This window comes from Rhinopithecus roxellana, chromosome 7 (assembly GCF_007565055.1).
Source record: "Rhinopithecus roxellana isolate Shanxi Qingling chromosome 7, ASM756505v1, whole genome shotgun sequence".
Lineage (NCBI taxonomy): Eukaryota > Metazoa > Chordata > Mammalia > Primates > Cercopithecidae > Rhinopithecus > Rhinopithecus roxellana.
Genome location: NC_044555.1, coordinates 26,195,964 through 26,213,479, shown reverse-complemented (window position 1 = coordinate 26,213,479; position 17,516 = coordinate 26,195,964). Strand labels below are relative to the sequence as shown.

Sequence of the window (17,516 nt, the reverse complement as noted above, 5' to 3'; positions counted from 1 at the left end):
GTAGGGCAGCCAGTGCTAAGTGTATGTACTAGGCTGATGCATGCCCGTTCCTAAGGAAATACAGATGCTTACTCGTGACTTTTTAGATGAGTATATCTTTTTGGCTGCAGGCAGAGTAGGCTCTACATCTGAGAATATCACACAGAAAGTAGTTTGGGTTGATCTATTTGATTTTATTTTAATATAGAGGCCAAGAGCACCTTGTGAATGATGGAACAGATTTTAAGCTTGTTTTCATACTTACTGCTTCAACAAAGGCTGTACCTCAGTTTGCCAGCCAATGGATCAAAATGATATGGCTCCTATAACTGGAGGAACACCAGGGTCCTTAATCTTGTGTCAATTTAGATAAAATGACACAGACCCACATGGAGTGGTTTTAAAGAGCGGAGAGTATAATAGGCAAGAAAGAAGGAAGGAAGAAGAAAACAGCTCCCCCGTACAGAGACAGAAGGTAGGGGGATTGGAACAAAGAGAAAAACCCCAAGTGTGACAGAAAAGTGGCTGCTTATATGAGGAGGCTGGAGGAGGTGGTGTCTGATTTGGATAGGGCTCGGGGGATTGGTTTGACCAAGCATATCATTCAAGTAGCAGGGGAAAAAAACTGGCCCTTCCACCCTAGCCTTTTAATATGCAAATACAGGGCACCAGGATGTTTTACACATGTTGGATATGTGGGGGTGGCCATGTCACCAGGCACATGTGGAGGCCAGGGCAAGAATAAGACTGCAGGAATTGCCATGTTTGGGTGGGCCCAGTTTCTGATGGCTGGTATTTGCATATCAAAGCTTGCTGGCCCAGTTCTAAGAGCCAGGGCTTTCCTGCTACATAAGAAACCATCTCACCAGTTTCTGGAGTTGCTCTAAAAGAAACAAAAACTTCCCAAGGACCCCTTTTCCTATCTGCCTAAAATAATTTCTTAATAACTCTTTTTTTTTTTTTTTCTGAGACGGAGTCTCCTTCTGTCACCCAGGCTAGAGTGCAGTGGCACGATCTCGGCTCACTGCAACCTCTGCCTCCTGGGTTCACACGATTCTCCTCCTCAGACTCCCGAGTAGCTGGGATTACAGGCACACACCACCATGCCTGACTAATTTTTTGTGTATTTTTAGTAGAGACAGGGTTTCACTATGTTGGCCAAACTGGTCTTGAACTCCTGACCTCGTGATCCGCCCACCTTGGCCTCCGAAAGTGCTGGGATTACAGGCGTGAGCCACCATGCCCAGCTCTTAGTAACTCTTATAACAAGAGTTATAATTTCCTACACATCCATCACTATTGTAGAAGCCTCCATAGCCACCTTTACCACATCTGCTGCTGATGTCATGACCACATCCACCACTGCAGCTGCTGCTTGTATGACTACTACTAAAGCCAGAACTGCTGGAACCACTACATTGTCAATAGTCTCTGGCACCAAATGCTCCACTCAATCTTTTAGATCATGCACAAATACCACCCTTGTAGTGGTGTTTATAAGCTATGTTTTCCAATCAAGCAGGCACTTCTTGTTTAAATTCTACAAGAATATCCAACAAATCCTTTGTAATATTCATATTTCTTTCATTAAATAATGAGATGGCAAGGCCCTGGTTTCCCACACATCCTGTACAGCCAATACAAGGCACATATTCTTCAATATCACTTGGCAAATCAAAATTGAAGCATGTTTCACATTTGAAATGTCTAGTCTTCATGCTGCCACAGCTGTAGCCACTAGAATTGGGCTTTTCCCCAAGGAAAACTAGTGAAGGGCCTCCTTCTTGATCTCTCTGTGATTGGTCTCCATGAATACTAGTACAAGGATATACTTCATGGTATAAGAAATTCTCCAGAGAATCTGCTCCCTTTTTTGTCTCCACAAACTCTAAAGTCAGTGAATCCTTCCCTGGTGCATTTAAGAGATCAAGCAGAAATGACCGTTTATCTGGCTCTTCCACCCAAACTACTTCCACTCAAACTACTTCAGAGGTAGAGCCTACTCTGCCTACAGCCAAAAATATATATTCATCCAAAAAGTCATGAGCAAGCATCGTATTTCCTTAGGAAAAGTGGCACTAAACATCATGATGTGATGAATGCCCTTTGGTGGCATAGTATCTTGTTCAAGTATATGATGTATCTGAGGTCCAGATCCCGTATCTAACATCCTATCAACTTCATCCAACACTAAGTATTTGCAGAAGTCTAATCCAATCTTTCCTCTTTCCATCAAATCCACTAGACATCCTGGCGTGGCTACTAACAAGTGGCATCCATGTTCCAAGACCTGAATTTGTTGACCAATATCAGCATCACCATTAACTACACAAGGATGAACTCTACACTGGTATGAAAATTTTCTGGCTTCGTCATATCTGTACAGCCAATTCTCTTGTTGGGACTAAAACCCAGGAGATTGGCACCCATACCTTCCATTTTCCTTCACAGCCTTCAAAGCTTTTCCTGGACCATCTATATATATCTGACTCAGTACGGGTAAAAGAAATGCTGCAGTTTTCCCAGACCCTGCTTGGGCACAAGCCATTAAGTCTCTTTTTCCCCTAATAATAGGAATGGCATGTTTTTGCAGTGGAGTAGGATGAGTATAGTGAGTAAGCTCTGTAAGGTCCTCTGAGCTGGCCGCACCGTGGTCAAGCCATCGTGACATTCCCCCGCCCTTGTGATAATGTACTTTGTGATATTCCCCATCCTTGTGAAGGTAGTTTCTAACATTCCTCCCCACCCTTGTGACAATACATGCTCCCCGCCCTTGTGAATGTACTTTGTAACATTCCTCCCTGCCCTTGTGAATGTATTTGTAACATCTATCCCCTGCCTGCAAAAAATTGCTTCTGACTCCACTGCCTATCCGAAACTTATAAGAATAAATGATAATCCCACCACCCTTTGCTGACTCCTTTCTCGGACTCAGCCCACTTGCACCCAAGTGGATAAACAGCCTTGTTGCTCACACTAAGCCTACTCAGGTGGTCTCTTATACGGACACGCATAATATTTGGTGCCGAAGACCCGGGACAGGGGGACTCCTTTGAGAGACTGGTCCCCTGTCCTCACGCTCCCTCTGTGAGGAGATCCACCTATGACCTCGGGTCATCAGACCAGCCAACCCAAGGACCATCTCACCAATTTCAAATCGGTAAGCAGTTCTTCACACTCGGGTAAGCGGGTTTTTCGCTCTCTACCTAACCTCTCTCACCTCCCTTCAATCTCTTTCCTTTCAATTTCAGTTTCTCTCCCTTCCTGGTAGAGACAAAAAGGAGACACACTTTATCCGTGCATTCAAAAATTCCGATGTTGGTCACAGACTTGGGAAGACAGTCTTCCCTTGGTGTCTGATCACCACGGGGACACCTGCCTTGATCATTCACCCACATTCCCTTGGTGGCAGGTCAATTGTGGGGATGCCTGCTTTGGCTGCTCACCCACATTACAGCCCAGGACTCAGTCAGGAACACCTACTGGAAGTCTGTAGCTGCCACCTCCATTTCTCCATGTCTCTACCTTCCTTTTTAAACTTACCTTCTCCACTATGGGTAACTTTCTGCCATCCATTCCTCCCTCTTCCCCCTTAGCCTGTGTTCTTAAAAACCTAAAACCCATTCGACTAACACCTGACCTAAAACCTAAACATCTTATTTTTTCTCTAATACTGCTTGGCCCTGGTACAAACTCAACAATAGTTCCAAGTGGCCAGAGAATGGCACTTTTGATTTGTCTATCCTACAAGACCTAGATAATTTTTGTCAAAAAATGGGCAAATGGTCCAAGGTGCCTTACATCCAGGCATTTTTTTACTCTTCATTCCCTCCCTAGTCTCTGCTCCCAATGCAACTTGTCCCAGATTTTCCTTCTTTCTCTCCCATCCGCTCCTCTGGTCTCCACCCCAAACTCAGAGTCCTCTGAATCCTCCTTTTCCACTGACATCTCTTACCTCTCTTCTCCTCCCCTGGCCACTCCTCACCAGGCTGAATCAGGTCCCAATTCTTCCATAGCCTCCACTCCCCCACCCTATAACCCTTCTATTACCTTCCCTCCTCACACCCGGTCTGGCTTACAGTTTCATTCCATGACTAGCTCTCCCCCACCTGCCCAAAAATTTCCTCTTAGAGAGGTGGCTGGAGCTGAAGGCATAGTCAGGGTACATGTGCCTTTTTCTCTATCAGACCTTTCCCAAATCAGACAGCATTTAGGCTCTTTCTCATCAGACTCCAATAAATATATACAGGAATTCCAATATCTAACTCAGTCCTTCAATTTAACCTGGAGTGAGATAAATGTCATCCTGACCTCTACCCTCTACCCAGATAAATGAGAAAGAGTTTATTCTCTAGCCCAGTCCTATGCAGACACCTGCCAGCTTCATGAGCCAGGCCTCCAAGAGGGCACCAGGACAGTTCCCTGAGAGGATCCCTGTTGGCAATACCACACAGACTCCCCAGGCATAGCTAGGTGAGATTACATGGTCTCCTGCCTAGTCTAGGGGCACAAAAAGGCAGCATACAAAGCTGTTAATTATGACAAGCTAAAGGAAACTACCCAAGGTAAAGATGAAAACCCAACCCAGTTCATGGCCTGCTTAGCAGCTACCCTTAGATGCTTTACAGCCCTAGACCCAGAGGGGCCAGAAGGCTGCCTTATCCTTAATATGCATTTTATGACCCAATGCACTCCTGACATTAGAAAAAAACTCCAAAAGTTGGATTCTGGCCCTCAAATCCCACAATAGGATTTAATCAACCTCACCTTCAAGGTGTTCAATAACAGAAAAGAAGCTGCCAAGCGGCAACATATCTCTGAGTTATAGCTACTAGTCCAGAAAGTGGATAAATCTTACAGCTTGGTTCAGGATCTTTGCCTTATTAACCAAATTGTCTTACCTATCCATCCTGTGGTGCCAAACCCATATACTCTCCTATCCTCAATACCTCCCTCCACAACTCATTATTCCATCCTTGACCTCAAAGATACTTTCCTCACTATTCTTTTGCACCCCTCATCCCAGCCTCTTTTTGCTTTCACATGGACTGACCCCGACACCCACCAGTCTCAGCAACTCACCTGGACTGTACTGCCACAAGGCTTCAGAGACAGCCCCCATTACTTTAGTCAAACTCTTTCTCATGATCTACTTTCTTTCCGTCCATCTGTTTCTCACCTTATTCAATATATGGACAACCTTCTCCTCTGCATCCCCTCTTATGAATCTTCCCAACAGGATACCCTCCTGCTCCTTCGACATATATTCTCAAAGCGGTATCATATATCCCCCTCTAAAGCCCAAATTTCTTCCCCATCCATTACCTATCTTGGCAGTCCTTCATCAAAACACACATGCTCTCCCTGCTAACTGTGTATGGCTAGTCTCCAAAACCCCAACCGCTTCTACAAAGCAACAACTCCTTTCCTTCCTAGGCATGGTTGGATACTTTTGCCTTGGCATACCAGGTTTTGCAATCCAACTAAACCACTATATAAACTTATAAAGGGAAACCTGACTGATCCCATAGACCCTAAGTCCTTTCCCCACTCTTCTTTTTGTTCCTTAAAGACAGCCCTAGAAACAGTCCCCACATTAGTACTCCCTAACTCGTCCCAATCCTTTTTCTTACATACAGCTGAAATACAAGGCTGTGCGGTCAAGAGTTCTTACACAGGAACCAGGCCCACGACCTGTAGCCTTCCTATCCAAACAACTTAACTTCACAGTTCTAGGCTGGCCCTCGTGTCTACGTGCGGCAGCAGCTGCCGCTTCAATACTTCTAGAGGCCCTCAAGATCACAACCCATGCCCCACTTACTCTCTACAGCTCTCATAAGTTTCAACATCTATTTTCCTAATCACGCTTGGCACATATACTTTCCACCCCCTAACTCCTCCAACTGTACTCACTATTTATTGAAACTCCCACAAAGTCTGTATCCTGGCACAAACTTCAACCCATCCTCTCACCTTATACCTAGCACCAAACCTGAACCTCATGACTGTATCTCTCTAATCCATATGGCATCCTCCCCATTTGCCCGTATTTCCCTCTTTCCTGTTCCTAATCCAGACCACACTTGGTTTATGATGGTAGTTCTTCAAGGCCCAATCATCAGTCACCAGCAAGGGCAGGCTATGCTGTAGTGTCTTCCACATCTGTCATTGAAGCTACTGCCCTGCCCCTTTCCACTACCTCTCAACAAGCCGAACTCATTGCTTTAAACTGGGCCCTCATGCTTGCAAAGGGACTACGTGTCAATATCTACACTGATTCCAAGTATGGCTTCCACATCCTACATCACCATGCTGTTATATGGGCAGAAAGAGGTTTTCTCACTACACAAGGGTCCTCCATCATCAACGCACCTTAATAAAAATCGTTCTTAAGACTACTGCCAAAGGAAGCTGAAGTCATTCACTGCAAGGGGCATCAGAGGTCACCAGATCCCATTGCTTGAGGGAATACTTATGCTGATAATACAGCAAAAGAAGCAGCTAGTTTTCCCATATCTGTCCCTCATGGCCAGTTTTCTTCCTTCTCAACTATCACTCTCACCTATTCTCCCATTGAAACTCTTACCTATCAATCCCTTCCTACTCAAGGCAAGTGGTCCTTGGATCAAGGAAAATTCCTCCTTCCTGCCTCACAGGCTCATTCTATCTTATCATCCTTTCATAACCTCTTTCATGTGGGTTACAAGCCAATGGCCCATCTCTTAGAACCTCTCATTTCTTTTCCATCATGGAAATCCATCCTCAAGGAAATTACTTCTCAGTGTTTCATCTGCTACTCTACCACCCCTCAGGGATATTGCAGGCCCCCTCCCTTTCCTACACATCAAGCTAGAGGATTTGCCACCACCCAAGACTGGCAGATTAACTTTACCCATATGCCCTGAGTCAAAAAACTAAGATATCTTTTGGTCTGGGTAGATATCTTCACTGGATGGGTAGAGGCCTTTCCCACAGGGTCTGAGAAGGCCACCACAGTCATTTCTTCCCTTCTGTCAGACATAATTCCTCTGTTTGACCTTCTGACCTCTATACAGTCTGATAAGGGACCGGCCTTCATTAGTCAGGTCACTCAAGCAGTCTCCCAGGCCATTGGCATCCAGTGGAAACTTCATACCCCCTACCATCCTTAATCTTTGGGAAAGGTAGAAAGAACTAATGGTCTTTTAAAAACACACCTCACCAAGCTCAGCCTCCAACTTAAAAAAGACTGGACAGCACTTTTACCATTTGCCCTCCTTAGAATTAGAGCCTATCCTTGAGAAGCTACAGGGTATAGTCCATTTGAAATTTTACATGGACGTACCTTCTTGCTGGGCCCCAACCTCATGCCAGACACCAGCTCTCAAGACGACTATCTTCTGGTCCTCTAGCAGGCTAGACAGGAAATTCACCAGGCTGCTAATCTTTTCTTGCCTACTCCAGATTCCCAGCCATATGAAGACACCCTAGCTGGACGATCAGTTCTTGTTAAGAATCTGACCCCTCAAACTCTACAACCTCAATGGACTGAACCCTATTTAGTCATCTATAGTACCCCAATTGCTGTCCGCCTGCAGGACCTTCCCTACTGGATTCACCTTTCCAGAATAAAGCTGTGTCCGCCAGCCAGCCTGATCTCTCCTCTTCCTCCTGGAAATCGCAGGTACTCTCCTCTACTTCCCTTAAACTCACTCGCATTTCTGAAGAACAGTAATAACCCTTATGAGTCTAATACATTCCTTCATTCTATTAGGTCTATTCATCCTTACCCTACTTTTTGTAACAGGGCTTTATGGAGTCACCTCCACTACTTGGACTGTGCCCCAAAAACTTGTCATCCCTACTATCTTCAGTCTAGTCATACTCCTATTCACCATTCTCAACTACTCATAAATGCCCTGCCCTTGTTTACACTGCCGGTTTACACTTTTCCTCCAAACCATCATAACTGGTATCTCCTGGTTTTACCTCAAACCGCCACCCTTAACTCGCTCTGGGAGTGGATAGAAGATCTTCAGTGGCAAGGTACACAATTCTTCTATCCTGATGAAGTCCTTTTTTTTTTTTTTTAACTTTTCTATTCACTCTTATCCTTGCCCCCATTCTCCAGTCACTCTCTACCTCTTCCTAGGTACCCCCAGCATACTATCAATCTCACCTGCTCTTTCCTCACTGCCTCCAATCCTTCTCTAGCAAAGAATTGTTGGCTATGTGTTTCCCTTTCTTCCTGCTCTTACACAGCCATCCCCGCTCTACAGGCCGACTGGGCTACCTCTCCTGTCTCCCTGCACCTCTGAACCTCCTTTAATAGCCCTCATCTTTACCCACCTGAGGAAATTCTTTACTTTCTAGACAGATTTGGTGAGAACTCCCTAGACATTTCGCACCAACAAGTTGCCACACTTCTCCGCATCTACTTGCGGCACCTTTCTCCTTATGTCAATTCCACCCCCCTCCCCCCACCAATATTTGGACCCCTAACCACACAGACAACTATCCCTGTTGCTGCTCCTTTATGCATCTCCTGACAACAGCCTACTGGAATCCCTTTAGGCAACCTTCCACCTTCCAAATGTTCCTTTAGTCCTTATCTCCAGAACTCAGCCACACACATTACCAAACAGATGGGAGCATTCCAACTTCGCATTACTGATAAGCCCTCTATCATTATTGACAAACTAAAAAAAATTGGCAGTCACTATTGTTTAGGAAGACACCTACCCTGCATCTCACTCCATCCTTGGCTACCTCTCCCTGCTCATCTGACTGTCCTCCTGACCCTTCTTGCTTGCTTGTACCCAGCCCCACCAATAGCAGTGAAAGGTTACTTGTAGACACTATGCGCTTTCTCATATACCATGAAAGCCAAACCTCTCACTCTACACAATTGCACCATCAATCCCCATTACAACCTCTAACAGCTGCTGTCCTTGCTGGATCTCTAGGATTTGGGGTGCAGGACTCCTCTCAGTACACCATCTCACCTTTTCACTTTACATTTCCAGTTCTGCCTGACACAAGGTTATTGGGAGCAAGCCCCCCAAAAACTGGCCATAAACAAAATCTCTGCAGCACTGTAACATGCCCATAATCGCCATAACGCCCAAGCGGGAAGGTTGTGGGTTTACCGGAATGAGGGCAAGGAACACCTGACCCACCCAGGGCGGAAAACCGCTTAAAGGCATTCTTAAGCCACAAACAAAAACCTGAGCGATCTGTGTCTTAAGGGCGTGTTCCTGCTGCAATTAATTCGGCCCATCCCTTCGTTTCCCTTAAGGGATACTTTTAGTTAATTTAATATCTATAGAAACAATGCTAATGACTGGTTTGCTGTTAATAAACGTGTGGGTAAATCTCTGTTCAGGGCTCTCAGCTCTGAAGGCTGTGAGACCCCTGATTCCCCACTTCACATCTCTAGATTTCTATGTGTGTGTCTTTAATTCCTCTAGCACCGCTGGGTTAGGGTCTTCCCGACCGAGCTGGTCTCAGCAAGTGGCGTCCATTCATGGGGGCTCGAATCCAGGTCGAAGGGTTGCCGGAGCGACGGTTGGAACGGAAAACTAGCTGGAGGACACCCCAGTACTCTTAAAGCAATCCCCTTGGTAAGAAAGAAGAGGAGCTCAGAAGCTTCAGGGTAACAATGGAGCAAGTTTGGGGTCTGGTTCGTTTCACCTTGGAACTTTTTCACACTGATGAGGAGGAACAAGAGTATAGTGAAGTAACAGAAGAGGTTACAGGGCATGTTTATTTGCCAGCTGAAGCTAAAGCGGCAAAGGAAGGAGAGGTTCATCCCTACCCTTCTGCACCCCCTCATTATTATTTTGAAGAAAATGACCCCCCAGATCTTTCTTTTCTGGAGTACACTGGGCAAAAAGTAATTACCCCAGTTACTGTTCAAGCAGTGCCTCGAGCGACTGCTCTTAGTTTGATTCAGGCAGGAATTCAGCAAGCTAGATGAGAGGGCGATGTAGAGACTTGGCAGTTCCCTGTTAGAATACACCCCCCAGATCAAGAGGGGAATATTATAGCTACATTTGAGCCTTTTCCTTTTAAATTACTCAAAGAATTAAAACAAGCAATAAGTCAGTATGGACCAGGTTCTCCTTTTGTAGTGGGACTGTTAAAGAATGTTACTGTTTCCAGTCGAATGATACCTACTGACTGGGACACTCTTACTCGAGCTTGTCTAACTCCTGCTCAGTTCTTATAATTTAAAACTTGGTGGGCAGATGAAGCTTCCCTTCAGGCTGCTCGCAATGCCCAGGCCCAAACTCAAATTAATATAACTGCAGACCAACTTTTGGGGGTTGGCGGCTGGGCTGGTTTTAGATGCACAACTGGTCATGCAGGATGATGCCATAGAACAGCTTAGAGGAGTGTACATTAGAGCTTGGGAAAAAATCACTTCAGGTGGGGAACAATACCCTTCCTTTAGTGCTATAAAACAGGGACCCAGAGAACCATATGTTGATTTTATAGCTCAGTTACAGGCGTCTCTTAAAAAGATGATTACAGATTCGGCCACTCATGGTATAGTGTTGCAATTATTAGCTTTCGACAATGCTAATCCCGATTGCCAGGCTGCTCTGTGACCTTTCAGAGGGAAAGCACATTTAGTTGATTATATCAAGGCCTATGATGGTATTGGAGGTAATCTGCATAAAACTAACTTGTTGGCACAGGCAATGGCAGGGCTGAGAGTGGATAAATGAAATACTCCATTTCCTGGAGCTTGTTTTAACTGTGGGAAGCATGGTCATACTAAAAAATTATGTAGAAAAAAATCAACGAGTCAGATTTTCAGATAGGGGAAAAAGGAAAACTGTTGAGCCTGAAATATGTCCAAAATGTAAAAAAGGAAAACACTGGGCTAGTCAGTGTCATTCTAAGTTTGATAAAGAAGGGAACCCGATTTTGGGAAATGCCATGAGAGGGGCCTGTCCCGGGCCCCATTCTAAACTGGGGCATTTCCAGCTCAGGCCATTCCCTCACCCCTGTACAATGTCTGTCCCCCGCCACAGCTGGTAGTGCCACAGTAGATTTATGCTGCATGAAAGCTGTGAGTCTTCTGCCTGGGGAACCCCCGCAAAAGGTCCCAACAGGAGTCTGTGGACCCTTGCCGGCAGGGACAATAGGATTACTTTTAGGAAGGTCTAGTGTAAGTTTAAAAGGCATACAAATACATACAGGAGTCATTGATTCAGATTACAATGGGGAAATTCAAATTGTTGTATCTACTCCTGTTCCCTGGAAAGCAGAGCCAGGAGAGCACATAGCACAGCTCCTGATTGTGCCATATGTGGGAATGGGGAAAAGTGAAACTAAATGAACAGGAGGATTTGGAAGCACAAATAAACAAGGCAAAGCAGATTATTGGGTAAATCAAATTACTGATAAACGTCCTACCTGTGAAATAACTATTCAAGGAAAGAAATGTAAAGGTTTGGTAGATACGGGAGTGGAAATTTCAATCATTTCTCTACAGCACTGGCTGTCCACGTGGCCAATTCAACCCACTCAATTTAACATAGTTGGAGTTGGTAAAGCTGCTGAAGTATATCAAAGTAGTTATATTTTGCATTGTGAGGGGCCTGATGGACAACCTGGGACCATTCAACCAATTATAACTTCTGTACCTATACATTTATGGGGAAGAGATTTATTACAACAATGGGGAGCACAAGTTCTAATTCTAGAACAATTATATAGCCCTCAAAGTCAACATACAATGCATGAAATGGCATATGTCCCTGGTATGGGACCAGAAAAAAATTTGCAAGGTTTAAAAAAACCGCTTCAAGTGGAAAAACAGAGTTCCCACCAAAGATTAGGAAAAAAATTTTGATGGCGGCCATTGTTAAGCCTCCAGAACCTATACCTTTAAAATGGTTAACAGATAAGCCAATTTGGATAGAACAATGGCCACTAAGTAAAGAAAAACTGGAGGCTTTAGAGAAATTAGTTGCTGAACGATTAGAAAAGGGGCACATAGCTCCAACATTTTCTCCTTGGAATTCTCCAGTTTTCGTAATTAAGAAAAAAATCAGGTAAATGGAGAACGTTAACTGACTTAAGAGCCATCAATTCAGTTATACAACCTGTGGGAGCATTACAGGCAGGATTGCCTTCTCCTGCTATAATTCCAAAAAGTTGGCCTTCAATAGTCATAGATTTAAAAGACTGTTTCTTTACTATCCCCTTAGCTGAGCAAGACTGTGAATGGTTTGCATTTACAATTCCTGCAGTAAACAACCTGCAGCCTGCTAAACGTTATCATTGGAAAGTGTTGCCACAGTGCATGTTAAACAGTCCAACTATTTGCCAGAGGTATGTGGGACAAGCCATTGAACCTACTCGTCAAAACTTTTCACAGTGTTACATTATTCACTATATGGATGATATAGTTTATGCTGCCCCCACTCGAGAAATATCACTCCAATGTTATGATCACTTGCAAAATTCAATTTCTCATGCTGGTTTAATTACAGCTTCTGACAAAATTCAGACTACTACTCCTTACTCCTACTTGGGGACCTTAGTAAATGACACTACCATTGTGCCACAGAAAGTAACCATACATAGGGATAAATTAAAAACATTAAATGATTTTTAAAAATTACTAGGGGATATTAATTGGATATGCTCTCTACCTATGCCATGAATAATCTGTTTTCTATCCTTAGAGGAAATCCTAGTCTCACTAGCCCTTGGCAATTAACAAAGGAGGTGGAGGCAGAGTTACAACTGATTGAAAAGCAAGTTCATAAAGCTCAGATAAATAGAATAGATTCAGAGAAGACTCTAGATTTGCTAATCTTTTCAACTCAGCATTCACCTACTGGTGTTATTGTCCAAGAACGGGACTTAGTAGAGTGCCTTTTTCTTCCACATACTAATTCACGGACTCTAACTCCTTATTTAGATCAAATCGCTATTATGATAGGGATTGGGAGAACTTGGATTGTTAAATTACATGGATATGATCCTGGAAAAATTATTGTCCCTCTCACAAAGGCACAAATACAGCAAGATTTTATAAATAGTCTTACTTGGCAAACCCATTTAGCTGACTTTGTGGGTATTCTCAATAATCATTTTCCTAAAATGAAGCTGGTTCAGTTTTTGAAATTAACTAATTGGATTCTCCCTAAAATAACTAAATTTAAACCAATTGAAGGTGCTGAGAATGTTTTTACAGATGGGTCTAGTAATGGTAAAGCTTCTTATTCTGGTTCAAAAAGTAAAGTTTTGCAGACTTCCTATACTTCAGCTCAAAAAGCGGTGCTTGTAGCTGTAATTGAGGTATTGACTGCTTCTGATATGCCTATTAATGTGATTTCTGATTCTTCCTATGTGATTCATTCCACACAGTTAATTGAAAATGCTCAGTTATGATTTCATATAGATGAACAACTGCTGACAAAAACAAAAAAGGAGGAGAAATAGGGATTATAGGACAGCCCATACACAATTTAATCTAGCATTATTTGGTGAAAAGATCCAATAACAAAAAGTTGGGAAATAGGTAAAATAATAACTTGGGGTAGAGGTTATGCTTGTATTTCTCCAGGCCAAAACCAACAGCCAATTTGGGTACTATCAAGGCACCTGAAACCTTATTATGAGCCAGATGCCGTGGAAGAGACTCTGGGAGGATCCCGAGGACCTCCCAGTTGCAGACATGTTGAGACTGACACTGAGGAGAACCCCAACTGTCACGACCCACACCCGTCGAACACAGCCACCCACCTGGGGGCAGATCAAGAAGCTGTCACAGACGGCAAAAGAAAACCTGAGGAAAGTGGGACAACCAGTCACAATGAATAATTTAATGGTAGCTATGAGAGCGGTTATCACCACTGCCGTGAGTATTCCTTCAGTAAGGGCTGGTAATAATGCCTGGATGCAATCAGTATGACACAGTTACACATGCTTTCTGATCTCAGTATTTACCATAACAAATCTGATCCTATAATTGAGGCATACCACCCTCAAAAACCTATTTGTAAACAGGATTGGACCCAGTTAGAAAAAATGAACGTACTTGTTTAGGAAGATTGCTCTGCAGAACAGGCAGAGGTGCTGCACAATGATTCCTATGGAATCATTATTGATCGGTCCCCTAAGGGGATGTTTAGCTTGAATTGCACCTCTCGGTCTGTGTGCCATGGCCATACTATGTTCAGATGATCTGAACAAATCAGATGGTAAAAATGATAAGTATGGCAAAAGTTCCTATTATCTGGAACCATGGCGGTATAGTGGCACCTCAACCTCAAATGATATGGCCTGCTCTAGGAGCTAAACATAAGGATTTGTGGAAACTATTTAATGCTCTTAATAAGATCAAAATTTGGGAAAGAATTAAAAAAAACTAGAAGGACACTCTACAAACTTGTATTTGGATATAGCAAAATTAAAAGAACAAATATATAAAGCATCCCAGGCACACCTTAATGCCAGAAACTGGAGTGTTTAAAGGAGCTGCAGACAAATTAGCAGCTAGTAACCCATTTAAATGGATAAAAATACTTGGAAGCTCTGTGATTTCAATGATGATTGTGCTTTTAATCTATGTTGTTTGTCTTTGTATAGTCTGCAGATGCGGATCCCGACTCCTGCAAGAAGTAGCTCACCGTGACAAAGCTGCCCTTTTATCTTTTTGCAAATCAAAGAAGGGAGACATGTTGGGAGCAAGCCCCCCAAAAACTGTCCATAAACAAAACCTCTGCAGCAATGTAACATGTCCATAATGGCCATAATGGCCAAGCTGGAAGGTTGTGGGTTTATGGGAATGAGGGCAAGGAACACCTGGCCCGGCCAGGGTGGAAAACCGCTTAAAGACATTCTTAAGCCACAAAAAAAGCCTGAGCGATCTGTGTCTTAAGGGCATGTTCCCCGTGCAATTAATTTGGCCCATCCCTTCATTTCCCATAAGGGATACTTTTAGTTAATTTAATATCTATAGAAACAATGCTAATGACTGGTTTACTGTTAATAAATATGTGGTAAATCTCTGTTCAGGGCTCTCAGCTCTGAAGGCTGTGAGACCCGTGATTCCCCACTTCACACCTCTATATTTCTGTGCGTGTGTCTTTAATCCCTCTAGCGCCACTTGGGTAAGGTCTCCCCCACCGAGCTGGTCTCTTCTTTTTATGTGGCTCTTCCACCTACATGTGCCTACCTGCCAGCTAGATGGGCACATGTTCCCTAGTCTTCCTTATCCCCAAAATCCAGTTTGTAGATGGGAACGAACAACTGCCTGTCCCCCTCATGACATCAACATGACAAAAAAGAGTCTTCCCACTAATCCCTTTACTTATGGGTCTAGGACTTTCTGCCTCCACTATTGCACTTGGAACTGGAAATAGCAGGCATCTCAACCTCTGTCATAACATTCCGCAGCCTCTTTAATGACTTCTCTGCTAGCGTTACAGATATATCAAAAACTTTATCTGTCCTCCAAGCCCAGGTTGACTCTTCAGCTGCAGTTGTCCTCCAGAACCGCCAAGGCCTCAATTTACTCACTGCTGGAAAAGGAGGACTCGGTATATTTCTTAATGAAGAGTGTTGTTTTTACTTAAATCAATCTGTCCTGGTGTATGGTAACATCAGAAAACTCAAAGAACTCAAAAACTCACTAATCAGGCAACTAATTATGCTGGACCCACCTGGTCACTCTCTAACTGGGTATCCTGGCTTCTTCCAATCGTTAGTCCTGTAATACCTATCTTCCTCCTCTTATTGGGCCTTATGTCTTCCGATTAATCTCTCAATTCCTACAAAACTGCATCCATGCTATCACTAATCACTCTGTATGACAAATGCTGCTTTTAACAACCCCACAATATCACCTCTTACCCCAAAATCTTACTTCAGTCTAATCTCTCCCACTTTGGGTTCCCACACTGCCCCAATCCCACTTGAAGCAGCCCTGAGAAATGTTGCCCATCACCCGTCCATACTGCCCCCAAAATTTTCACCCAAAGTTTTCATTACTTTCTTATTTTATTTCTTCATTATTAACATAAAAAGACAGGAATATAAGGTCCTCTGAGCTGGCCATACCATGGTCAAGCCATTGTGACATTCCCCTGCCCTTGTGATAATGTACTTTGTGATATTCCCCATCCTTATGAATGTACTTTGTAACATTCCTCCCCTGCCCTTGTGACAATACACCAGCCCCACCCTTGTGAATGTGCTTTGTAACATTCCCCCCGCCCTTGTGAATGTACTTTGTAACATCCATGTGCTGCCCGCAAAAAATTGCTCCTGACTCAACCGCCTATCCCAAACCTGTAAGAACCAATGATAATCCCACCACCCTTTGCTCATTCCTTTCTCAGATTTAGCCCATTTGCACCCAAGTGAATAAACAGCCTTGTTGCTCACACTAAGCCTGCTCAAGTGGTCTCTTATACAGACGCAGGTAACAAACTCAATGTTCCCCATGATAATTTCTCCCATGTCAACTGCTGAAATTTTCAATATGTGGAAGACAGTTACTGTTGGTTGCCTCTATTGATATATCGTCATATTTCTCAAAGTTAATCCCAGTGTTTCCTCCAGAAAAGAGTACCTGCTCCAAGCATTCACTTGGTGGAAGCAGTTTTGACCAATAATCTTTATCTGACTTGTCACACCAATGACTGTGTCCACTCCGTTCAAATTTGCCAAAGCCAGTGCTGTCACCATTACTGCCAATACCATCGTAGTCACTCCATCCAGGATCATCAAATCTTCCCCCGATCCACTTCCACAATCACTGAAATAACCAGGCTTTCCTCTTGAATCTCAAGACCCAAAACTGCTATATGCATCCTTATCTTTGCTACAACTCCAACCTGAACTGTCTTTATCATAGAATCCTTTAGATGCTTCCTTGTTCCTTAAGTGAGGAGGTATATAGCACTCTTGGCTTGCTGTACTTCCTCCTCCACTCTGTTTATCAGAGGAATTCAGGTCCAGATGAGCAAACTGCTCCTCTAGGTCGAGGGCATTTTCTACCACCATATGACTCATCCCTGAAGAGAAGTGGAAAATCAAGGTTGTCCACTGTAAGTATGAGACCAAATATCCTAGTTTGTTCATTTTTAAAAATTATTTCTTTATTTCCCCCCACCCCCACACCACTGGGTTAGCTCAAACGGCCAGTCTTCAAGCTCTGAAATTCTTTATTCTGCTTGGTCTAGTTTAGTCTATTGATAAATTTTTCTATTGTATTTTGATATTCTTTAAGTAAGGTTTTCAATTGCAGAAGCTCTGATTGATTTCTTTTGAAGGTGCTTATCTCTTCCTTCATTTCCTGGATCGTGTTAGTAGTTTCTTTTTGTTGATTTTCAATCTCATCTTGAACATCTTTGAGTTTTCTTGGAATCCATGGGTTGAATTCTTTAGCTAACATTTCTGAGTTTCCATTTTAGTTGGGGGCCATTATTGGAGAGCTAGTGTGATCTTCTGGTGGTGTCACAGCCTTCATATTTTTCATGGTGCCAGAATTCTTGTGTGGGTTCTTTCTCCTTTGGAGATAACTG

At 43.5% G+C, this 17,516-nt stretch overlaps 1 pseudogene; it reads right to left on the bottom strand.

Moving 5' to 3' along the window:
• Positions 1-1,229: 1,229 nt before the first annotated feature.
• LOC104676985 lies at positions 1,230-17,004 on the bottom strand (annotated as a pseudogene).
• Between the last annotated feature and the right edge of the window lie 512 nt (positions 17,005-17,516).